An 8719-nucleotide genomic window follows, 5' to 3' on the forward strand; every position below is an offset into this window, starting at 1 on the left:
ACATCACAGAGGAACCAGAGATCTTCGACCCCAACTTCATCTTCTTCAAGAGGATCTTCGAGGCCTTCAAGCTGACAGACGACGTGAAGAAGAGTTCGGAGTTTTTAGTGAGTTAACAGCGCTAGCCCAGTTTAGCTGTGTCACCGTTAGCCAGCCTTGCTAGCCGCCGGCTGCTAACGTTGGCGCATAGCGAGACCCAAGCCGGACAGAGCCGTCGCCTCCGAGGTGGATTGCGACCGACCGCTGACACCACCGGAGCTGACCGTGGACCACCGGACCTGAGCCATTCACACCTCGTCGTTTGCTACGAAGACGCCCCTTTCCCTTCAAATTGCAACGTCACTCCCCCCCCTTGTCTGCTGCCTTCCTCGAGTCAAATGCGAGCTCCAACCAGGCCTCAACGCGCTCATTTCAGTCCGGGACTCTAAGCCTTTTCAGGCCAGGTACTGTGGGTGAGTGAGTGAGTGTGTGTGTGGCCGGCGGGGAGGGAGTATATTGGGATGTATATATAATTTGTATAAATAAATGTGTTTGTTCATATTCGATACATTGCTGTGTGTTTAGTTGTCTGTTAGCTAATGCTAATGCTAATGCTAATGCTAATGCTAGTAATGCTAGTCTAAAGGGTTGCTGGCGCCCCCTGCCTCTATCCTCCTACACTGCCGATTTAGCTCAGAGTTAGTTAGATAACCAGCCCTTCCTAAAATTCTACAGTCCTTTAGCTACTCCCTGGTTACACAGTTGCATCCATGATTTTATGAACCAGGAGAGGGGGCGGTGCCGGTTATGCCAATGTGTTGGAGACGGGTGAGGAGGATTGAATGGTTGATGGTGTCAAAGGCGGCGTTGAGGTCGAGGAGGATGAGGATGGTGAGGTGGCCAGGATGGTGAGGTGGCCGGCAATGGACCACACTGAACCGTCTACGAACTGGGGTCGGTCGCTTTAAAACATCAATGAAGGCGTGGGGCCTGGCGGACAGTGCGGCATGCGAGTGCGGTGACCCTGAGCAGACCGCCGACCATATAATCACCATCTGCCCCTTACTGTATATAGACCACCCTCGGAAGCCAGCCTCTTCGACTTAGAACCAGAGATGCGGACATGGCTACACGACACCGAGTTGGACCTCTGACGTTACACGAAAGAAGAAGAAGAAGAAGGTGGCCAGAGTCCACCATCTATCTACTGTATCTCACTTTCCAAATATCAAATTATCTATCTATCACACAATCAAACTATCTATCTCGTAAAAAGTGAGAACTAATATTTCCTAAAAGACACTTGAAGTTTTTGACGCACGTATTAGCTAAACCAGCCTGTAAACCTGGTCGCTACCAGGTTTGTTCTGAAGGATTGGTTGCATAGCAACCAAGCGGCAAATTATTTGAGCCACATTGATGGAACGGAACGCGAGCTGAAATTAGCGCTTTGATCTGATTTAAACCCGGATCGGATTTAATCAGCCTTGTAGGAACACCCTCCCGGGGCCCACTCACGACGACTATCACGATGACTGCCAGTGCCAATGGCCCCTGGCCTGAGCTAGATTACTCTTCTTGCTAGAACTGGTAAATTAATGATCCACTTGCTTAGTCAAATGTATTGATTATAACAAGTCGCTTTGGAATAAGGCGTCTGCTAAATGCCACAAATTGAAATGTGAAATGTAAAATATTGATACATGTTTTTCTGCATCTTCAGCGTCTCAGATAGAGGCAGTATTACATTGAGCCCATATGTCCAAGTGTTTGATTCTGGCCTGGTATACTGGTTGAAAGCCCAACGATTGACAGTCGTCTGCAAGATGGATCTTTATTCTTTCCCATTTGACACCCAGAGCTGCAACATCACCTTTATGTCATCCCACGCAGGTACTCCATGCATGCGTGCACACACAGACAAACACACAGTTTTTGTCTCCTCTTATGAAGTAGTACATCTTGGTAAAATAGAATGTGTGATATAGACCTTCTTTCATCTTTTCAGTGGGATCAATGAAGTTGACTTTTTACGACACTCCTATTGCCTTCTTTAAGAAGCTCATGATTACCCAGGGGGAATGGGATCTCCGGGCCATGAATCCGACCCTTAACATTCAGGAATACAATTACAAAGGATCTTATGAACAGCTTGTATATGTGGTAAATCTACATGCAAATTAGATCATGCATATATTTTTCTTGTGATATCATAATTATAAGGAACTTCTTTTTAATGTATTGGTATTTCACTGCATTCCTCCACTTTCCTCAAAACCATCCAGATCACCATTGAGAGGAGACCTCTATTATACATGATGAACCTCCTGATGCCACTCGGCTTTTTCATTGTCCTGGACTTGGCCTCCTTCTTCATCAGTGAGGCCAGGGGTGAAAAACTTGGCTTTAAAGTGACCCTCCTCCTGTCCATCTCTGTCTTACTGCTGATTCTGAATGACATTCTGCCCTCCACGGCAGACCGCCTCCCTGTGATAGGTGAGTGGTTACAAACAGGTTTGACATGTATCAACATTACCATTAAACACTGACAACAGGGATTGGATTAAGACCCTGTGACATACCAGTGTCATGTCCAGGGGATGTACTGGTACATCAAGCCGCCTCAGGCTACGGAAATCTAAATGTACGGAAAGGCCTAAGGGCCATTAGGCTTGAGAACCATGGTTGTCTAGGCTTACATACTTACTGACAACAGGAGAGTGTTGAAACAGCAACAATGTCATTTGTACCTCTCCTTTAGGTGTTTATTGCTTTGGGATCTTCACCCTTGTGGGCCTCAGCGTCCTAGAGACTATACTGGTGGGCTTCCTGATTGATATGGACAGCTGGGTTGCTAAGGATGACAAGGATGCCAAGACCTCTGCTAAGGCCTGTGAGGAGACTCCGGAAGAAGCCAGCTGCAAAAGAGGTGAGACCTAAATGATGACATCACGTTGATTCTAGGAGGGGAGGAAAGGGGACGGTCCATGTGGTTTAATCTCCTCTCTTACTTGTGTCTCAGAGTCTGAGGGAGATGCGGAGAGCAGCCTGGAGAAGGTTGAGGCCACACCAAAGAAGAAGGACCTTAAAGGGGAGTTGCTGAGCGATGTCCGCCTGCTGCAGCTGATGCTAGAGGAGGTCCAGACTGTACGTCAGGAATGGTTCTCTGCTGACGTCGAGCGTGGCAAGAAGAAGCCTGGCTACTGGGGGAGAGTGGCCTTATGGATCGACTCAGTGTACTTCTGCCTCTATCTCATCAGCACTACTGTTTTTCTGGCAGTAATGGTACAGAAGTGGCTTCAGTAATTATATGTACATAATATATGGGTATGTGTACATCATATATGTAGACCATTGTTTTACAATAGATAGTGTCACTCCTTCCACAATGATCATGTGTACATTATCACCTGTATTTCCTCAAATTCAAACTCATATATGGCCGTTAATATAAAACGACCGAATAACAAAGTTAGATGACGCATGTGTAACGTTACGTTAGCAGTGGTGCAGACAGACTACTAGCAGAAACTACTAACAGAAACACAAAATGCATGTTGATAATCCTACTATATCATACTTGGTGGGTGGCGACAAAAAGTAAACAGGACTTACGGCGAAAATAGGCCAATGATGTTGAATATTTTGATCTGAATCCATATTGACTGTCTGTAATGTGTGTTTTTCCAAAAATGTGTCCAGTCTGTTGTTGAAGAGTTTTTCTAATATTTGGGATACTTGTGGAAGTAAAGAGACAGGTCTGTAGTTTGTGATGTGGTGTTTGCTCCCAGTTTTATACAGAGGTATGACATCTGACAATGATCTGGAAATAAACTGGTTTGGAACGATAAGTTACAGATGTATGTTAATGGTTTAGAAATTCCCCCAATAACATTTTTCACTACTGTCATATCAATGTCATTACATTTTTCATTTTTTTACAATACCCAATATGTGACACGTTCTAATGTTTTGGTCCTCATGTCGGTATCCGATGTAATGATCCGACTTTTCTTTCGGAAAATGTGAATACATTTCCGTGTTGTTGAAAATCACATCGCTAGTCAACTAACACAGCTTGTTTTGTGAGCCTGCTAATAATGTAAAGTAGTGTTGTAGTTAACTAGGTAGCAGTGGGGATTACTCACCTAATCCATTGCCTTGCAGTATTTTGGCTTGACTAGCGAGTTTGTGTTGTGATTCTCAACAATGTTGAAATGTAGTTCTGTGTTTCAAAAGAAAAGTCCGAACATTTTGATTGGTTGCCGACATGTGGACCAATTGATCAGACTGTGTCACATATTTCTTTCTCATCCACTGCTGTGAGAAACATTGAGTTGGCATTTCTCTCCACTAATTTATCTAGATTTTCTCTAGCTGTCCCAGGATCAGGGATTTTTCCTGCTAGGTCAGGTCCAACATTTACAAAGAATTGGTTGAAGTTGTTAGCCACGTCCTCCATATTATAGTTTCCCTTATCCTTATCAATACTTGGGATAACTATTTTGTCTAGAGCCATTTCTTATAATACTGTTCATTATACTCCATATTCCTTTGATATTGTTTTTGTTATCATCTAATATTTTCTTATAATATTCTTTCTTGTCCTTATAATGAGTTAACTTATTTGTATATTTGTTGTATTTCTCTTCTGCCTCTTTAGTTGTCTGCCTTATGAAATCTCAGTAAAGTGTATTTCTTTTTACATGCATTTTGTAGTCCCTTGGTCCCATGGACAATTTGTATATTTTAGTTTTCTACTATATGTTTTTATTGAGCAGTGTTTATCATATAATGACCTAAATATTCTTATGAAGGTATTGTATGCACTGTCAATGTCTTTTTCTCTGTATATTATATCCCAGTTCTGTGATATATAACAATTTTTTTGGTGTGTTGATGGATTCCTCTGACCTCACTCGTCTGTATTCTGTTTGCTTGTCTGTCTTATTGAACCTGTAATTACTATCATAGACTGTAAAAACTGGCAGGTGGTCACTGATATCATTTATTAGTAATCCGCTTACTGTGTTGTTTTCAATGTCATTGGTGAATATATTATCAATTAGAGTGGCACAATGGGAAGTCATTCTGCTGGGTCTGGTCATTTTTGGCAATCGACTCATACTGTACATTGTATTGATGAATTCATCTGTCTTTTTATTTTTATTAGGATTTAACATGTCAATATTGAAATCTCCACATATGAAAACAACCCTGCAATCTAGCAGGCTAAAGTGGTATTCCAACAATGCAAAAAGAAATTGTGGAAATTAAATAAACAGAATTCTCAGGGCTTCCGTGATGTTGGTCTCTCATGTCCAAAACAATGACTGATAGTGAGTTATTGCCACTGCCTCCAAAGCTTTGTACTCTGGCCTTGAAGGGCTTGCTGTCTGTTGTCTCAGGACTAATAAAGGCAGTTTAAAACATGAGTGTGTGCAAGCAATGTCAACACGTATCATCAAACAAGGCTTTGTAAAGCTTCAATAGATGCTCATAATTAGAATAGCACCAGAACGTTCTCCATGTCTGTCCATTTGAAAGCAACCACAGAGTCCAGTTCATTTAATGTGAATTTCTCAATAAATCTTTGTTGAAACAGGGACATTAAAGCATTGAAAATACATGATAGTATCCACCAACATAAACCACAGACTCACTGATTCAAGATAACATGACAAATTGCTACCATCCTTAACTCTTGGTTGTTGACAGACCCTGTCGAGCTGTCAACTTAATCCAATGTATACTGTAGGTCCACACTGGTAACTCAATAGGTTAAGACGTAGAGCTCTTAAGCCAAAACTGCAAATGAAACCGTTCATCAAACTTTTCCCCAGACAGAACCAATGAACAAAGTCATTTGGCCTTTTGAGTGGGTGTCATATGAACACGTGATGTATTTTCACACAAATAAAACACAACACCCCTCTGACTAGGACACTGCTCTGCTGGATGTGGATGTACAGCACAACAACATACTCAGGGATGTGCGCTCTGTGGCCTCTGTACTGTCTGGTTCTGATGGGTGAGTTTAAGAGACGTTGAATTGTATTTGTATGATGATTAAGGAACACTGTTTGAAGCCTGACGACTCATGTCAACTCCGGTTAACATATCTGCTGCCTAGGCTTGATCTCAGCAAGCTAACACGGTCTTGATTTACGCGGACAATGTGGGGTTTCATTCCTGGTTAGTCTGTCAGTTACATCGGTGCTGTTACATGGGCTGCTGCAGGGAGCAGGGGGTGAGGTGTAGTGATGTTGATATCATTATTATTACTAGTTGGTTAAGTAATTATTACTCTTATGCTTGTATTATTGTATTATTGTATAATTCACCTTGCCTGAGATCTGAGGACTTGTAAGATCCCAGTGGTTGGGAGGTCAATACTTAATTGTCTTTACTACTCGTCTTTTATACAACTATAGTAATATCAGCATTATGAATCAAATTGTCTGCATTAATCTAATATAGAGCCCATTCCCCTTAGCAGGCGGCGTCTCTAGTACTAAGGACTGTTCCTATCAAAGTCTGATGGATCACCTGCATCTGTCAAAAGAAAACACAACTCTCACAAGAATGCGGCCTGTGTGGAACTGGACTACACCCACAGAGGTTAATCTGAATACATATCTGTATGGTATATTGGATGTGGTAAGTGTTCTTGGGTCCCTGTTTAAATCCCTCTTCTTTTCTCAGTCCAGTCCTGTTCTACCAGTGAAGTAGTCAGTAAAAGCATAAGGTACAGTAAAAGCATTTTGCCAAAGGCCTACAGTTTGTATAAGTAATTTAAAATGTTCAGTGTTCTGTAAAAGGTGAAGTAAATCCATAGTATTTGCCACCACATACACACCAGTACTCTCACTGTAAAATCATTCATGCCTGCAGGATGAGAAGTCCCAAACCTTCACCTGCCATTCCTGGACCTCAATAGTAAGTATGATTACTGATCCTCTGATTGGGCAGTAGAGATGATATTGATATCATTACATTTCCTTCATAACAGTCTATGAATGTCCTCTCATATCACCCGTTATTAGATTCGTCAATATATCTGACATCATAAATTGTAGTTGGTGTATTGGATATGTGCATATTTACTACTGTCAGTCCTGATCTGTCATTGCTTTCATATGACACCTTACACCGATGCCCAACAACACAATTGTGCAATGAACTGCTGTGTTCTTTGGCTTTTTGAGAGAAACACAAATACATTGATTGGTTTTGTTATTAAATTTGTCTATGAATTTCAAAAGAAGTATTGCTAAGTATGGTATATCTAAAGATGTTTTTTTATGTGTCTGTGCACAGATGTTGAAGAACGAGTTCATATTTTGGCAACCAAGGGAATTTTGTGGAATCCAGCAAATATATGTCCCAAGAGAGATGCTCTGGTTACCTGATATAGTCATCCTAGAGGAGTAAGTAACACTCTCAGTACAAAATGATAAAGTTAGCATTTGGACAAAACCATAGAAAATTAGAGGGTCTCTACGTAGTAGTACGCAGTACACAGTACAAAAGTTCTAGTTAGCACCGGAAAATGGTACTTCAATTGTCCCTTTATTGGCCCCCGTTGAAGAACCCTTTGGATTCCATGTTAAACCCTTTCCACAGAAGGTTCTAAATGGAACCCAAAAAGGTTCTTCAAAGGGTACCCTCCAAAGGGTACAACAGGGACAAATTAAGAACCCTTTTTATCAAGGAGAGTAGGTCTAATACTCAGATATTGATACATGTTTTTCTATATCTTCAGCGTTTCAGATAGAGGCAGTATTACATTGAGCCCATATGTCCAAGTGTATAATTCTGGCCTGGTATACTGGTTGCAAGCCCAACGATTGACAGTCGTCTGCCAGATGGACCTTTATTCTTTCCCATTTGACACCCAGAGCTGCAACATCACCTTTATGTCAACCCTGCACACAGGTACTCCACGCATGCGTGCACACACACACACACACACACACACACACACACACACACACACACACACACACACACACACACACTAAGGGTACAAAAAGCAACGCCGTCTCCATATTGAGAGGCTACCGATAATAGCAGATATGGAGCAATACCTTGCTAACTGTTTAGCCTTTCTCTTGGAGATGTGGGCCATCTGAAGGCCCCTAACCACCAGCTTGTGAACATGACCCAGGCTGCTAAAAATGAAAACTAAAAGATGACATTTGTAGCCTGGTTGTGAGATGTTCAGCTTGTGCTGCTGATATTTCAGCAACTTGGTTAAAAAGGCTTCCTCCAGGCTGTGGTCGAAGGTACAGCCAACCTCTAGAATTAACACCTCTCTACTACTCTCATTAACCACTACAACATCAGGGGTGTTGGCTGAGATGTTATTGAACACTGAATCATTATCACACAGGCCAAACATGCTGGGCTTAACAGTACAGTGCTTGTACAGTGATGCAGAGGACCCAAAAGTAGATCCGATATCTTTCGATATCAAGTCCACAATTCTGTCGTGCCTACATATACTGTATGTAAAGCCCTTTGTAAGCATGGCAACCATTTAGGATTTGCGACATGGTTTCGGTGATCTGCACATGGCCATGGTGTATACAGTGAGGGCTATGACTGTCAGGAAGCCAGATGGAAAGATTCAGCTTAGTTGGTAAAACCTGCAGTCTAGCTTTTAGAGTGAAGATGATAATACTCTCATAGAGAGCTACACTCTTAAACACTGCATGTGAGACGGAGTGGTCAGCAG

The sequence above is a fragment of the Nansenia antarctica genome (assembly GCF_963989245.1).
Source record: "Nansenia antarctica genome assembly, chromosome: 2".
Lineage (NCBI taxonomy): Eukaryota > Metazoa > Chordata > Actinopteri > Argentiniformes > Microstomatidae > Nansenia > Nansenia antarctica.